This window comes from Poromitra crassiceps (genome assembly GCF_964638095.1).
Source record: "Poromitra crassiceps genome assembly, chromosome: 2".
NCBI classification, from domain to species: domain Eukaryota; kingdom Metazoa; phylum Chordata; class Actinopteri; order Beryciformes; family Melamphaidae; genus Poromitra; species Poromitra crassiceps.
The window spans coordinates 106748370-106765215 of NC_139624.1; the positions used below are offsets into that span (position 1 = coordinate 106748370).

Below are 16846 nucleotides of genomic sequence, written 5' to 3' on the forward strand. Positions count from 1 at the left end.
AGTTCCCGGATCAAGATGGGTTTAACCAGGCTATCAAATAAGCATATTTTCAACTATTTTCAGATTTCAACATATAACATCATTTGAAGGTTACAATCTGCACTTTCATTATCTGTAAAAACAAAAACAAAAAAATGACCTTGGCCTACGTGTTACCAAAAACACCAGTCCCTGTCACATATTTCATTCAAAGGAGGGCGTCTGGTTAGTTTAGTGGTAGATTCCCTGCCTACCAACGCGAGGGGTGCAGTTTCGCATCCTCGTGTTACCTCCAGCTTGGTCGGGCGTCCATACAGACATAATTGGCTGGTGTCTGCGGGAGGGAAGCCGGATTGAGGGTATTTGTCCTGGTCGCTGCACTAGCACCTCCTCTGGTCGGTCGGGGCGCCTGTTCAGTGCGGAAGGGAACTGGTGGGAATAGCGTGATCCTTCCACATGCTACGTCCTACCGGTGAAGCTCCCACTGTCGGGTGAAAAGAAGCGGCTGGCTACTGCGCATGTCTCGGAGGAAGCATGGTGCTAGTCTTGGCTCTCCCCAGATCGGCAGAGGGTGGAGCAGCGACCAGGGCAGCAGAGTGAAAAATTTCCCAAGTACAATTGGGGAGAAAATGGGGGGGAATCGGAAAGAAATAAAATAAAAATAAAATAAAATGTTAACCTGAATGCTGATGCTTCCTAGATGTTGCAATTTAGCAACTAAGAGTGCACTCACACAGAGCAGAGCCTCATTTATCTGGTGACAAGTTTGCTATTACATGAATAAAGTCATTGATGTGTGTGCGTGCGCGCGTGCATCCATGCACAGGCGTGCGTGTATTCACCCGTGTGCGTTTGATGTGCACAAAACCATTAGCCTAATCACTAACGTATTACTGTGTGTGCATGTCTGCGTGTGTGTGAGGTTCTTCGCCACCCTGGGGAGTTCCCATGGCACCAGGTTCATGTCTGCGTGTGTGTGTGTGTGTGTGTGTGTGTGTGTGTGTGTGGGGAGTTCCCATGGCACCAGGTTCGTTAAGCCGGAGGATGAGCCAGTCACCAGCAAATGGCCCCATCTTTTCACTTTTGCTAAGGCATTATCATGATAAGCGATGTAGCACTTATGCATTCCTGTCTCTCCGTCTCTCAAGTTATGAAATTAAATGAGATTTTACAGCGACTGATAAAAACTTCATTGGTCGAAATGTGCAGAAATGAACCGAGTCCTTGGGAAACACTTGCCCTTTGACTCTCAATCACAACTCTGTGCAGACTTGCCAGAAATGTTAATAAAAAGCTTCAATTTGGGAAAATGAAAAAATCTGCTTTGTCAGTCCCTGCCTATATGCCAATGCCCCACGCCCATGTGCAGGTTCAGATTGCTTGGCCAACCCGTTGGGGAGATAAATGTCTGTAGACAGACAGCGTTTTCCTCATTCTATTGTGGGATGATCTTTACTCTCTCTCTCTGTCTCTCTCTCTTTCTCAATCTCTCTCTCTCTGTCTTCCTCAATCTCACTCTCTATCTCTCACTCTCTGCAGTCTCTCTCTGATGTCTGTCTCTGCTGTCTGTCTGTCTGTCTGTCTCTGCTGTCTGTCTCTCTCTCATGGATTGTTTTCATGATCACGGTTTTGCGGGATGAACAGCTAACTTTGAGATAATTGATGTGTTTTCCGCACATTAAATGCAAACATGCTTGTCAAACAACAACTGTCCATCTGCAAAACATATCAAGTGGGACAAAAAGCAAACCAAAAAGCAAAGAAATCAAAATTCTACGTACAATATGTGACACAACCACATCTCGACAGATTGCACGTCGCCTACACGCGCACTTGGGTGGATTCCTTGCGCACCTCGGTGGGTGTATGTAGGTGTCGCTGATACAGGATTCAGTACAAGCCTTCTCTCCAGCTGCCACTTGAAGTACAAAGCATAATGCTATATGGTGGCACTATTTTTGGACAGAATGTACAGCAACATTGAGTCACATTCTGAAGGTGGACACTTTATGCTATGGATTTTCTATGATGGGTCAAGTCTATACTGGCTATGTATATCACAGTTGTGTAATGTGTAGGTGCTGCTGCAGGTACTTACACTTTGAACCACAGGCCTCTCTGCTTTGTACTAACTGTGTTATATGCTAGGCCATAGCCCTAGCGGCTAGAGCTATACTGTAGTTTCATACATTTGTGAGAAGTTGCTTTTGAATGTCACTGCAGAACACAACTCTGGGCATCATTATTAGCATTATTCTTCCATAAAACCCTAAGGCTCACAGTAACCAAACTTTGCACATAGGCTAGAAAACTCACCCACTACTCAGAAACAAAAAATTATACCAATCTACCAAATCCCGGCGATACAACCAACACCCCATTTCCTGTTTTTCTAACCATCAATATCACTGGGCCAATATCTGGCCCATTGTGACATCATCACCATAACCATCAACCTTCTTCTGTAAAACTGTATACACGTCAGAGACCCTAAGACCCACAGTAACCAAATTTTGCACATAGGTTGGAAATGTCACCTACTACTCAGAAACAAAACATTACAACAATCTACCAATCTTTGGTGATATAACAGCCTATTTCACGTTTTGAAATGATTTAGTCCCAAAGAGAAGAGAGAGCAGAGATCCAGGCTAAGCCCCAGATCTCCCTTGGGGCCCTGGGCCCAGCCCTACAGAGAACCTTTCCAGCAGAATGTGAATGGACATGGTGCTGCTCGCAATGGTGCTCACATGCACCTGGATAGTCGACCTGGGTGACCGCAGAGACCTGAAATTTGGCCCAATGACAGATATGAAGATATTCAAGCTCCTTTGGTGGCAATACCATGCTTGAACCCCTGGTATTTCCGCTTGCGGCTATATTTATTACTAGAAATTGTGCGTGCTTGGCACGTTCATTACTAGGTTGGAGACTCAGGAGACGATGAACCAGTCTTTGTGCCTTCAATTCTGTGACATCACTGAACTGTGTGTTCTTCCTCACCAACTCCCAGGGGAACTTCCTCGCCTTGCAGTCCAGGCAGATCTCATGTCATGTCTTCATTTTGGAAGACATCACAGAATTTTTATTTTTTATTTGACCTTTATTTATACAGGGTGAGGTGGCCCTTGAGCGCAACCTCTCATTTTCAAGGGTGACCTGTTACAATAAAAACATACAGTATCTATATATACAATTGAGTATGTGGACTTTGTCTGTTTGTTTTTTCAAGTTCTGTGTTCGGCCACAGCTATGCCGTTTTACATGCGATCGGGCTGAAACCTTCAGGGTGTGTAAAGGGCACCCGCGTGCACGTGACCTGACGGGGCCGGATTTTTTAAATTAGGCTAATTAGCTAATGATGTAATGTCATCAGTGATGTCATCAGTGATGATGTCAAAAGTGATATCATAAGGGTGCATGCACGGACACACACACACGCAAACACACACACACAAACGGAGGCATTGTGACAAGACTGATCAGTGATGTCAGACACACACACAAGGAGACATACAATTGAAGATGTGGACTGTTTCAAGTTCTGTCTTCGGCCACAGCTATGCTGTTTTACGTGCGATCGGGTTGAAACCTTCAGGGTATGTAAAGGCCACCCGTGCCTGACCTGACGGAGCTGGATTTTTTAATTAGGCTAATTAGCTAATGATGTGAGGCCAATTTCAGGCAAGACGTGTTGTGCACATAACGAACGTAGCCCACAACTAACAACAGCTAACAGCTTCCTAATGCTAGGCTAACATAGCTAATAGCTAGCTAACGCCATGTAGTGATCCAACTGGTAGCCGTCGTAACTGTAACGGTTCCACAATGTAATGTGTTGAAAGTCACCAAAAGCATTGTGGCTTGTAATTCCCACAGATGTGGTGTGGTTCAGCCCTCTGGTTGAAGCGCGATATGGGCGACCTGTGAGAGGCAGTAATGCACTGCAAGGCATGAAGTTGCAGGGGCGGCATTAGCTCAGGAGGTAGAGCTGTCGCCTGGGAATCGGAAGGTTCCCGGTTCGAGGCTGGCTCCTCCCGGCAGTGTCGAAGTGCACCTGAGCAAGACACTGAACCTCTAACTGCTCCAGATGAGCAGCTAGCGCCCTGCATGGCTGTAGACGCCATCGGTGTGTGAATGTGAGTGTGAATGGGTGAATGAGGTATTCATGTAAAAGCGCTTTGGGTCGTCGATAGACTATATAAAATGTGCTCTATAGCCTAAGTCCATTTACCATGGAGTCTGCCGGAAAGCCGTAGAACAAGAATGGAGGGACTCTGCATAGTTTTGAAAGTTAAATGTAGTTTCTAGGACTCTCCAGGTGGTTCCAGGACTTTCCAACCTGCTCATGTCCTTGCCCGGATGATAATCCACCTCCATGCACATTTTCAGCCCAATCAGACCGGCGGTGTGGGCATGTATAGACGAGACAGACAGGCAGACAGACAGACAACTTTATTATGTAGAAATAGAGTACACCCCTCCATAGACAGGAAAAAACAAACTTGACACTAGACTAACATTCAGTATCCTTCTCAGGGGTTTTTGTGTGCTTTTCTCTCGTACATCTTTTTACCATCATCTTTATAACCCCAAAATTCTCTCCCCTAATTAGAACTCTTTAATTCTGTTCTAATTCATCTTTGTCCTCCATAAGTTCTAGGTAACTCTCATCTTCTTGCTCAGTGACCAGGAATCGGCCACAATATCATTCTTGCCTACTCTGGGCTTGGCCTTGCTCTGAATCATGTGGTCAGCCTCCTCCTGTTCTATGCTTTCTGAGGGCAGCTGGCACTGGTTTATCGGGATAACATCACCGACATACATTGTGCACTACTCGATAGGTTCTCCCAGGAACATCTCTCTAACTAGCATGGGATAACGGTCAAAATGAGCTAGATCCTGTGCTTGTCAGATGATGCGAGCTTTCCTCAAGCCCAGCTCGAGCCCGAGTGTTAGCCTGGCATTCACGTCAGACCTCCCATTAGGAAGGCTTAAGATGTCATTTAGATCCGTGGATCAAAGGTGCACATTACTGCCTTATTCTCATGTGTCGCCTTCATGCAGACCTAATTGGCCCCATTCGGGTTTCTCCCTGCATGAACTCTTGTCTCTTCATGACCAAATCTCTTATTTCAAACTGAGCGACTGTTTTCCTCACCGAGTAACCTCCTGCTTGCCTAGCCACAGGCAACTGCACATCCAGTGAAGACCCATGGGGACCTTTTCTCTAATTCCCTCAGCTCAGGTGAGTCCCCTGGGTACACCTTCCCCCTCTGCTCGCTCTAGCTTCACATCCTTCTCTTCGATCTGGCTCTGCAACTCTCCCATATTGACTCCTGTGTGGGCACCTGAACCTCACCATGCCCGTGTAGTCCCCTCTGCTATAGGGCACTGGTGACCACACAAACAGGGAAAAGCTCTGGGTACTCCTTTTTGAACTGCCTTCGCGCATTTGAGCCCACTGGCGGCGGATCAAAGTAACCTGGGAAGCCCCCGGTCCCAGGCCCGCAATTGCACAGAAGCAGATCAATTGCTTTAAAGGGAGGACCTCAACCCCTGCCACTCCACATAACCAAACACTACTGTACCTCTGAACGTAAGAAAAGGCAGTAGACTGTGGGTTCTAGTTTATGGCTGGGCGCAGCACCATTAGTGGGTGTGGTTACACGCATTCCCTAATTTTTCCTTGACGCTAAAAGCCAGACTGCGCGGCGCTAACCATTTAACCACGCCTTTTTAAGCGTAGAATTATTCACAAGTGTTGGATTGGTGATCTCCAAGCTCCGACCGCGGAGCGACTCCAGTCCGGTCAGAAAAGCCCTAGACGCAAAAATCATGTAAGTCAGGAGGGGATGAGAAGATGACTGGCAAAGATGTGAAAGAGAGAGTGAGAGAGAGGGGGAGAGAGAGAGAGAGAGAGAGAGAGAGAGAGAGAGAGGGAGTGATAGAGAGAGGGGGAGAGAGAGTGAGATGAGATAGCAGCAGAGAGTGATTGAGAGTGAGAGAGAGTGCAAGTGAGTGAGAGAGAGAGAGAGGGGGGGGGAGAAGTCTGTATCAGACGAGCATGCAGACACAACTGAGAGTTGCTTTGGAAAGACATGTCCGCAAAATAGAATAACGCCGTGGGTGCAAAATTAACGCCCGTTGGGAAGATCGCTTTAGGCCGAAACGCCCATTCTGGCCTATTCTGGCACTGTGCCACGCCTCTTCAGCGTAAAGCGCATTTCGGGGCGTAAAAACATGACTTATCCTCCCGAGTCAGCAGTAGGCAGGCGTTGAGCGTGTTTTTTGCGTTTAAGGCCAGTTTAGCGCCTATGGCCACTTTAAGGCCAGAGGGAGAATAGAGCCCATTGTCTCATAACGAGCAACCAGTGCCGGCCCTAACAAATGTGGTGCCCTACGCAACATTTGATTTGGCACCTATGCCACGGGCTGGCAATGGGGGTGGGGTGATGGTAGTGGCATCAGATTTCCCTTTGTCTGTGACCATACACGCTCTCATCACTGCAGGCAATGTAGAGGAAACAGTCCTCTTCATGATGCTCCTGGTACAACATTCCCATGGTAGCTGAGGTGGGTGGAATGACATTATTTACAAAGATGAAGAAAGCATCCTCATCTCGCAAGTGGATTCTTTGCCGGATGAGTAAGTAAAACTGGCCAACTGTCAGGTCGGAGGGGACAAGGTATTTCTTCTTGTCCAGATCTCCTATCCTGGATTTGGGGGCTTTCTCCACAATTACTGGTACCCTATCCGGATACTTCTTCCTTATTTTCTCGCCTTCTGACCGTCTTTTCTCAAAAGGGTGCTGCTCTTTGTACTGGAACTTTAACATTGTTAAAGAAATGAGTCGGTCTCCGTGCAGAAGCTATAAGTAGGACCGGTGCAACTCGAGATCTCGACATCACCATTTCTATGCATATAAATTATCAGTGAGTGATGTCATCAGTGATTTCCCTCGAGCAATTGTAATGTCAGCGGTGATGTCACTCGAGCAATGACTGTTGACAGTCATGTAATTGTGACATCATCAGTGATGTTATAAATGACTGACATCACAATTGCTCAAGTGACATCACTGATTACATCATTCAATGAAGTGACATCACTCACTGATGATATCACAATCGTTCAAGTGACATCACTGATGAAAGATGTGTGACATCATCAGTGATTTATGGCATCACTATACTAGAGGACAGAGCTGGTAGTGACCTGGCCACCAGGCCGAGCCATATGACATCATGACCTCATCACTGTCTGTGAAATCATGAGTGATTTATGACATCATCGGTGATATATGACATCACTTGTGACCTGGCCAGCAGGCCGAGCTGTCTCTAACTGTATGACATCATCGGTGATGGCCACCAGGCCTAGCCGTCTAGAATTGTATGACATCATCAGTGACCTGGCCACTTTCTTTGGCACAGGTCATTTTTCAGGATTTGTAATTTTCAAGTTTTTAATAAAGAAAACAAGCGCAAATTCGTAATAGCTGCGGCCAGATATGTGTGATGTCATGCACTCCATTGTCATGTCATCCAACCACCCATCCAACCAACCAACCAACAGCATAGAGCTGCCAGCCGCATCTAAAAACTAGTTTATTTTGCACGCTCAATAAACTTCATTTCAAGTTTGTTCGAGTGACACATATCATCAGTTGTCTGTGACATCATCAGGGATGTCAGCAACTTGAGCAACTGTGGCACTCATTGATGAGATCAATCACTGTCACATCACTCAAGAGTGATTTGGGTAACTCAAGCAATGTGTATGTGTCTGTGTGACATCATCACTGATGACACCACAATTACTCAAGTGACATCATTACTGATGACATCAATCAATAATATATGCATAGAATTGGTGATAGGTTGCACAGGTCCTACTTATAGCCTTTGCAGGGAAGGCGTTAGGACATCCCTGATGATGTCACAATGTCTATGACATCATCAGTGTCTGTCTTTTTCTTCTTCTATGGCGTTTTATGGCAGTTGGCTTCCTTTATGTTGAATTACCACCTCCTGGATTTATCCATCCACTGTTTCCCTACTATCTCCATCAGTGTCTGTCAAAAACATCACTGATGATAGCATGTATGTATGATTGGTGATGACACCAGTGATGTCACTTGAGCATTTGATGATGATGTCACTCAAGAATTGTGATGTCATCAGTGATGATCTCACCAGTGATGGCACTTGAACAATTACTGATAGGGCGGTGTTTGTAGGGCGGCGTTCTCACGTTATATTGTTAAAAGTGCTTAAAATTAGGGCTGTGCCGATTCACTTATCTCCCGATTCGATACTATCACGATACTTGGGTGCCGATTCGATATATATTGCGATTCTTAACACGTTCACTGCCGTTGACGAGATATCTCGTCTTAAAAAAATTTTTTGACGGTGGGACGTTGATCTAACCCTTTTACATCTCCTATTATAATATGGGAGCCACCGAACGTGTACAATCCATTCCACCGACCCACTAAGTGGCGACAGTGCTCTCCAGACTATTGAAAGCCAAGCAAAGACAGCAGCATGAGGAAGCCATTCTCATGAAAATGGATGGGGCGAAAACGCTTTCGCTTTCGCGCTGGGTGCTGGCGGTGGGGGATTGCAAATTTGCATAATAGATTATGGGTGAAACGCACTTTGAAACACCAGCAGAAAGGCCAGAATCGCACGCAGCTTCATTCCAGCTGAGCTCAACCGAAAACCCAGAAACGAACGAGCCTCATTCTCATACTGTAGGCGAAAACGCGTTCACGCTGGTGCACAACGGTGGCGCACAATGGTGGGGGGTTCCAAAAATAGACTGGGTGCAAAACACACTTTGAAACACGCAGCATAAAGGCTAGAATCGCACAAAGCTTCATCAAAGCTCTCAATCGAAAACCCAATAAACGAGCAAGCCCCATCCAGACTCGCCGACGAGGGGGCCGCCAGGGAGGGAGGCTGCTCAGACAGGCAGGAGAAACTCGCTTGTGACAAACGCTGCTGAAAGCCACCAGAGACACGCCCACGGAGGGAGGAGTTTGAAGGAGAGGGGGTGCGGGTGCTGATATGGAGGAAATTACTGTTCAGAACTATATTGTTTAGATGTCTGATGTGTTACTGATGCCAAAAATAAATGGTTAAAGTGACTGTTTGATTGAATTTCACAAAACTGCGATTATCTCAGCTTTCTGTCTCAGACGCTGAAACCATGCTGTACTCAACGGCTAATATCTACATAACTACTAACTCTACAAACTAACTCTTTTAGACAGAGAAAGCACACATTCTATTAGTACTTTTTAGATATTTTGTGTTCACAAAGTCCAAGCAGAAAATAATCCTCGGCTCTTGTAAAATGAGCCAGAATCCTCAAAAAAAACCTTTGGCAGAAGCTACCTACAGTAAAAAAAAAACGGCTGGCAGTGAATGTGTTAAGTATTGCGATTCTACGATTATTGCGATTCAATATTACGATTTATTGCGATTTTTGTTTCTTTTTTTCTATTCTTTGTTCAGTTTGTTTGCTTTTTTACTCTACAACATGGGAAAAGTTGAATCATACACTTCTAAAGACTGTATATTATCATGAGTAGGGCTGGGCGATATAGTTAAAAAGTATATCAGATCGATAATTATTGATAATTTTAATTACCCGTTTTTATTAATAAAAAACATGAGAAGAAAAAAGTTGCATTTAGCCACTTTATTTTGAACCACCTTATTTTCAAGGCACACAGGTAGGTCTAATTTGTCACACACACACATATGCTCTGAGTGCAACTGCAAGCAGTAATTTACAGACATGGTGACGTTTTACTTTGTTGACAGCCTAGCGTTGCCAGCCTTCTAAAAAAACCGTTTGGTAACGTGTATTTTTTCCCCCAGCCCTACTTAAAATTTTCAAAAAGTAGGCCTAATGAAATCATTCCACCAAGTTTTACATTGAAACTCAGACCCAAAAAGTAGGAGCACTGACTGAAACCATTTCACCAAGGCTGCACGCCTGCGTCTGGTAGACTGTTGCTAACTTTGGTTGATGATGGACACTTTACCATGTTTTTCAAAGTGCTGTAATCACGGTAACATGGTAATCCCGGTAACACGCTTTTAACAGAAATTTAAAGGTCCATTCCGTAACTTCTAACTCTTACTGACACCGGTGGCCGTTAGAGTAACTGCAGGGAGCATCTGCACGAGCTAGCGCATGTGCACCATACTCACACGTGACGCGCCCAGCAGCTGCCGGGCTAAAACAATGACAGCAGAGGTGGTGTTGGTTGCTTTGTAACGTTAAGTGATAAAAGGCACTTGAAAACGGCAACCTGGATAATTTATCAGAGAGATCTGTCTCAAGACGGCCGGGAAGGATTCTGGATGAATTAGCAGATGTTATTGTGGCATGTTTGGTTGTGTTTTGGCTTGTGTTGACTGCGGGGGAGTGGATACTAACGGTAGCATGAGTCAAGAGCTAACTGCCTGCTCCCCCTATCATTATACAGTCTAATGCATGGGGCTGATGCGAGCTGGACGAGACCAAACGGAACAGTCAAACATTTAGCCGCATTAGCAAGCAAGCTAACGTTACAATAGGCTGCCTCACAGCAGCTAAGGCTAATGTGCTGGTGTTAGCTGGACGTGACCAAACTGAACAGATGTGTTACTGCAGTCAAACAATGTGCCTTAAGCATAATGTTAGGCATATTTGTGACTGTTGCATTATCCACACAAGATGGTAACGCTGTTAGCGGAGCTTATGGGTGGTAAATCCATTAGCTATAGCCGCATTAGCAAGCAGCTAAGATTATCTATAGCAGGCCAAAACCACAATATCACAGCAACTAATACAACAAGCTAACGTAAGGTTCCTCCATGAACCGAAAACACAGCCCCGACTCTAGCTCCCCCCGACGTTGGTCACATTGCTGCTGTTTGGCCAGACGGGCTTCACTAGATAAATATTTTTTCTTTTTCTGTCTGGACTTTTTACTCGACTCTGTGTTGTTTGTTGTTTGCTGAGATTCATTGACTGCATTAGCTAGCTAACATAATGTTAGCCTGTGTTAGCCTTCTTTGTTGGTGTATTTACTGACTGAAGTGCTGAGAGGCAGGCTTGTGAACGGGCAGAACATCACATCCGCAAGATTTCCCGGGAAATCTCTACCCGTGAGGAGCAGAAGGCTGCAGGCATAGCTTTGGAATGGCTGAATGCAGAGAGACATAGCTGGTTTCATTTTTTAACTTACGTTACAGAGCATTCACTCATTGTTAATAAAATACACGTAGTGCACATTCATTTCTTCCCAAATCTTACGGAATGGGCCTTTTAAATCAAAATGGTAATTCTAACCGCCAGGAATTTTATCACAGTTTTACCGGTAATCATTTCATCCCTACGATGTACTATAAACTTTGCTGGAATTCTAACTGCAGAAGAACATGATGAATGGGACTGAATGTCTGCTCCTTGGGAGGAGATCATATCAGGACACAAAGATATTGGCTGCTAAGAATAAGCTAACGTTGCTATGGAGGCAGATGTCACTGCAAGTCAGCTTTGAATATTGATAAAAGGCTCAATACTGTTCAAACACTAACATCATTTTGTATAGAAATAATAGGGCTTTCATGCAGAATAACAGCACATCAAGAGATTAAATGTAGCCTATCCTTTAAAAGAAGCTCTGCTTTCAGTATAGATGAGTCATTCTCGGTAAGTTTTAGCTTACAAAAATCATTGTTCATAGGGTACAGCAGATTCACACCGCCACAGTATGATATGTTTTTACTTTGTGTGTGTATGATTATGCATGGGGGGCTAAAAGGAGGTTATTATTAAGTTCCTCTCTTACACAAAGACCAAACTGGCTCAGTACTCCAATGGAAAAGCAAAGGGTGTCGATGCTGTAGCAGTATGGCTGCAGCACAGAGCTTGTACAATGGAAGGGAAAAAACACACTACACTTGTTTTTCCTAAACGCCAGCTGACAATGATGCAATCATGAATTGTCATTGTGATTTAGAGAAGAATCTGAAATTATAACATTAACTTCGGGAAATCAAATGGCAGTGATTAATATCAATGAGATTTTTTTAGCAAAGAGTTTGTTGTGCATGTCTTGACAAAGCCAGCATGAGATAGGCTGCGCTGCTCACTTTGCACAAAGCATGCTGTTTCAGCAGATAATGGGTGTTTGGAAAACTAGAAGTACAACACCGACTGCAAGTGAAGAAGTACAACACCCACTGCAAGTGAAGAATGAATGGCATGAAAGCTAATTAAACTTCCCACATATCAATGGCTTGACTGCACTGCTTCCAACACAGCTGATTAAGTGTAATATTATAAGGTCTTCTTTATGCATACTGTACTGTACTGGGGGAAGCTGCCTTCACAAATCAATTGATCTATTCAAGCATCATAGCCCCCGTTTAATTGCCTTTTTAGAAGCAAATGTCATCACAATGTGACAGATAACGAGATCTAAGAGCCATTCAATTTGCAGTCATTGTAAAGGAGACAGTCATGTCAAATGTCTTTAAAAAGAGCTTTTAACTAAACAGCTTTGTCACAAGTGCCTTCCCAGAGCAGCAGAGCAGACACATCCGTGTGTGTGTGTGTGTGTGTGTGTGTGTGTGTGTGTGTGTGTGTGTGTGTGTGTGTGTGTGTGTGTGTGTGTGTGGTGTGTGCCTCTAATAGTTGCTAATATGCTGGAGAACAGTTTGAACTGTGGTTATTGCATATTCAGCACATCCACTGCAAAACACAGTTGTATGACAACTCTGTCTTTGGAGCCCAGCTTCATCTCAACAAATCATGATTCTACTGCACTTCCACAGTGAGGAAGATATGCTTTTTCAGCCCACTATGTCGCACTAGCAGCAGCATCAGACATAAAAAAATCATACAGTCTATGAAACTAATGGGTGCGTCGTCTTCTAGGCTCCCATCATGTGTGCAGACAGGTTGTCATGTCGGTGTTTGTGGACACACATGCAAAGCAAGTCACAAGCAAATTGCACAATGCAACCCAAACGAGCCCAATTGCCGGGCAGAAAACCCCCCGATTCGGCAACCCTGAAAATAAAAGAAATAATAATAAATAAATAAAAAACATTTAACTCCGTTCCACCGGCTTTGTGCCGCTCTCTCTCTCATTCCCTCTTCAGCTCGATCGACCATTCGCTTGAATAGTCATAGTCATTTTAGGTCATGGCTGATGATAGAACCTAGGAAGCAAAAGGACTCCACTGTGTTGACTGGGGAGTCACCCAGGGTGATGGGGGAAGGTGGGGCTCTGTTCCTCCTGTAATCCACTCCTGTAATCTCCACTGTCTTTTGAACATTTAACACCAGGTTGTTTTGACTGCACCAAGTCATCAGATGGTCAACCTCCTGTCTGTATTCAGACTCATCTCCATCTGTGATGAGCCCTATGAGGGTGGTATCATCCGCGAACTTCAGGAGCCTGACAGACTCGTGACTGTAGGTGCAGCTGTTGGTGTACAGCCCGAAGAAGTATATGGAGAGGACATCTCCCTGCAGCACCGGTGCTGATAGACCGAAAGTCAGTTATGTGCTTACCCAGCCTCAGGAAGTCTGTGGTCCATCTGCAAATGGGGTCAGTAGTGTCCTCTAGAAAGAGAGTGGCGTCAGTGGAGGACCAAAATGCGAGACTCATTAGCCAATGAACAGCCAGGAATGGGTCTCGCGCTACTTTTGCATGCTAAAATAAAGCTGATAATGTACAATTTGATTCAAGGGATGAAAAACCCTTTCAAAGTACAACACAAACTGTCTATTTTGCTGCAACTCGACAGTGCTGCTTTTTTTTACTCAAGAGTTCCAGGACCTTACTTCCTGGAAAAAAACTGGTCCATTGGAGTGAATGGAGATGTCGGAACTCTTCTATTATACGGCTCTGGGGGTCAGGCACATCCAGCTGGGAGAGTTTCTCCTGTAGCAGGGCTGGGATGATCATGTCAAAGGCCGAGCTAAAATCCACAAACACGATCCTGGCATACGTTCCTGCATTGTCCAGGTGTGTCAGGATGTAGTGGAGGGCCATGTTTATTGCATCGTCTGCAGACCTGTTGGCTCTGTCTCTATATACTTAAGCCTGTACATAGGTATACAATTTTTTTTACCTTCTCCTATATACATATTTATAATGGTCACTCTACAGTACATCACACTTATTGTATATAATGTAAATAGCAGTTAACTTGCTATATATGATCACTGTCCTTGTTTGTTGTTTTAGTTTGTTTGCATACCTTTTCTTATTCTAAAGCATGGCACCCATTCTCTTTCTCTTTCCCCCTTCTCCCTCCCTGTTCTCTCCTCCCCCACATTTCCCATTCCCGCCCACTTCCTCCCTTTCCATGCTCTCTCCTCCCCCACATCCCTCCCGCTCTCCCCCTCCCTTCTCCTGCTCTCTCCTCTTTCTCCCTTCCCCTGCTCCTTCCCCTCCCCCTCTCCTCCCCAACATTCCCCATTCCCTGCCACTTCCTGCTCTCTCCTCTCTCACATTCCCCCCTGCACCCTCCCCACCTCCTAACTTTCCTGATCTCTCCTCCCCCACTATTCCCCCACTATTCTAAAGAATGGCACCCATTCTACTCTAAAGCATGGCACCCGTTCTATCCTCTCCCACTATTCCGCCACTATTCTAAAGCATGGCACCCGTTCCACCCTAAAGCGTGGCACCCATTCGATCCTATATTTCCATATATTTTCATATTTTTATTTCTCTATCATATGATTGTTTGATGTGTTACTATTACTACTGTAATTTGCTACTGTTGTGTCAGCTAGCCCTCCTTTCCCTGTTCTCTCCATATACTCTCTCATACTCCCCCTGCTCTCCCTCCCCACCTCCTCCCCTTCCCGAACCCCCCCCCCCCACTATTCTAAAGCATGGAATCCATCCTATTTTAAAGCATGGCACCCATTCTCTTTCTTTCCCCCTTCCCCTGCTCATTCCCCACCTCTCCTTCTCTGTTCACTCCTCCCCCACATTTCCCATTCTCTCCCCACCTCCTCCCTCTCCCTGCTCCCTCCTCCCCCACATCCCCCCGCTGTCCCTCCCCCTCCCCTCTCCTGCTCTTTCCCCCTTCCCCTGCTCTCCCTCCCTTCTCCTGCTCTCTCCTGCGCTCTCTCCTATATTTCTATATTTTCTATATTTCTTTATCAATTGTTCAATGTGTTATCATTACTACTGTAATTTGCTACTGTTGTGTCAGCTAGAATTAGCTAGACATATTTTCTGTGAAGCCCTCTGGGACATGCTTGTGAATTAGGGCTATACAAATAAACTTGACTTGACTTGACTTTTTCCTGTCTAAGTACATTGAGAGCAATGTATACCAGAGTCAAATTGCTTGTATGTCTACATACTTGGCCAATAAAAAATAAATAAATCTGATTCTGATATCGCTTGTCTTTTTCTAAAAACAAATCATTTATGTTCCTCCATCAATATGGGTGCATGCAGCTGCAAATAAATAAATAAATAAATAAAATAATAATCACATGAAGTTGAAGAGCCATTCAAACACACAGGAGGAAAGGAGGTCACAATATAGTTATTTGTCTCAGTGAGTGAAGGAGATTTTCATCAGAAGCACAACAGGAGGTATTAGACCACCAACTGTCGGTCTGCTACAACGGCAACGGGAGAAGCTTACCCCCTGTGAAGGGCTTACTTTAATTATCAGGAGTAAACAGTATGGTGCATTGTTCAGCACCTCTGTCTCGCCCGGATACTGTGAACACAGCAAATAACTTCCAATACGTAGTGTCAGTAGAACTTTTTTTACAGATCTGAGACCCCTTTTGACTGCAAGAGCAAAAATAGGCTCCAACCGACTGCAGTGGCTTAACGTTTAGAGGGAGCTTGCTTGCTGCTTTGAAACCACAAATGAGCTGCAGAATAGATATTAAAGGTAGGCCTAGTACATGTGATTGTAGAGAAAGATTGAGTCAACATGGTTCTCATTCCCCGGTCATCAAATAGCTATTGGCTTGGTGCGCCGGACCGTCCAAGTCAGTATTTGATGTTCTGGGGAAAATGAGAACCGTGTTGACCCACTCTTTCTCCAAAATCACATAATAGCTCATTTACAGTAAAGCCCAGTGTTGCCAACTCTTTTCCAAGGAAAGTTGCTATAGACGGTTTTAACTTGACAACAAAAACATTCTAAATTGAACCCCCGCTCACTTCCTGTTGCAGTGTTTGCTATGGACATAAAAGAAAAAAAAACATTCAAGTGCAGGACTGACCATTCCGTGAAAACCGTCTATACAGCTGAGCAGCGAAAACAAAAGTAACAATGTCGAATGAATATTTCTGCAGTTTGCCGAATGCTGAGAAAAAGGAAGTGCTGTGGGGTTGCGCTCTGGTGAAAACCGTCTATACAGAAAATGCCTCGGCGTAGTAATCATCTTGACTGTATGGTTGTAATATTAAGTGCTGACTCTGCCCGCCAGATTTGGCGTACACCGACATTAACCCTGCTGCTCTCAGCGGAGGAGAGAACGGAGAGGAGGGGCTTCACCAGAAGCACAGACATGCAGAGAGATGGGGAGAGAGAGAGAAAACCCAGCAGCAATCGCACCAATTTATTGCCAAAGCCGTTGGGATTAAACTAGATTCAACACATTAACATTGCTTCCCAATGTTCCCATGGTCAGAAAAAGTCGCAAGATTTGTCGCTAGTCGCTTTTGATCAAATAAGTCACCAGGGGGGTATGAAAAGTAGCTAAATATAGCAACAAAGTTGCCAGTTGGCGACACTGTTAAAGCCCCCCTCCAGTGAATTTGGTCATTTTTAAGTTATTTCCTATGTTTCTGGG

The 16846-nt window shown here is 44.8% G+C and overlaps 1 protein-coding gene and 1 pseudogene across 2 annotated transcripts in view; both read right to left on the bottom strand.

Moving 5' to 3' along the window:
* Window positions 1-16846, bottom strand: part of LOC310772492 (cadherin-18) — a gene marked incomplete at both ends in the record, with an annotated part of 175127 nt that overhangs the window by 31873 nt on the left and 126408 nt on the right. The window lies entirely within an intron of this gene.
* Window positions 6447-6818, bottom strand: LOC310791487 (gamma-aminobutyric acid receptor-associated protein pseudogene; annotated as a pseudogene). Its single transcript has one exon. The product of its transcript is annotated as a gamma-aminobutyric acid receptor-associated protein pseudogene (transcript).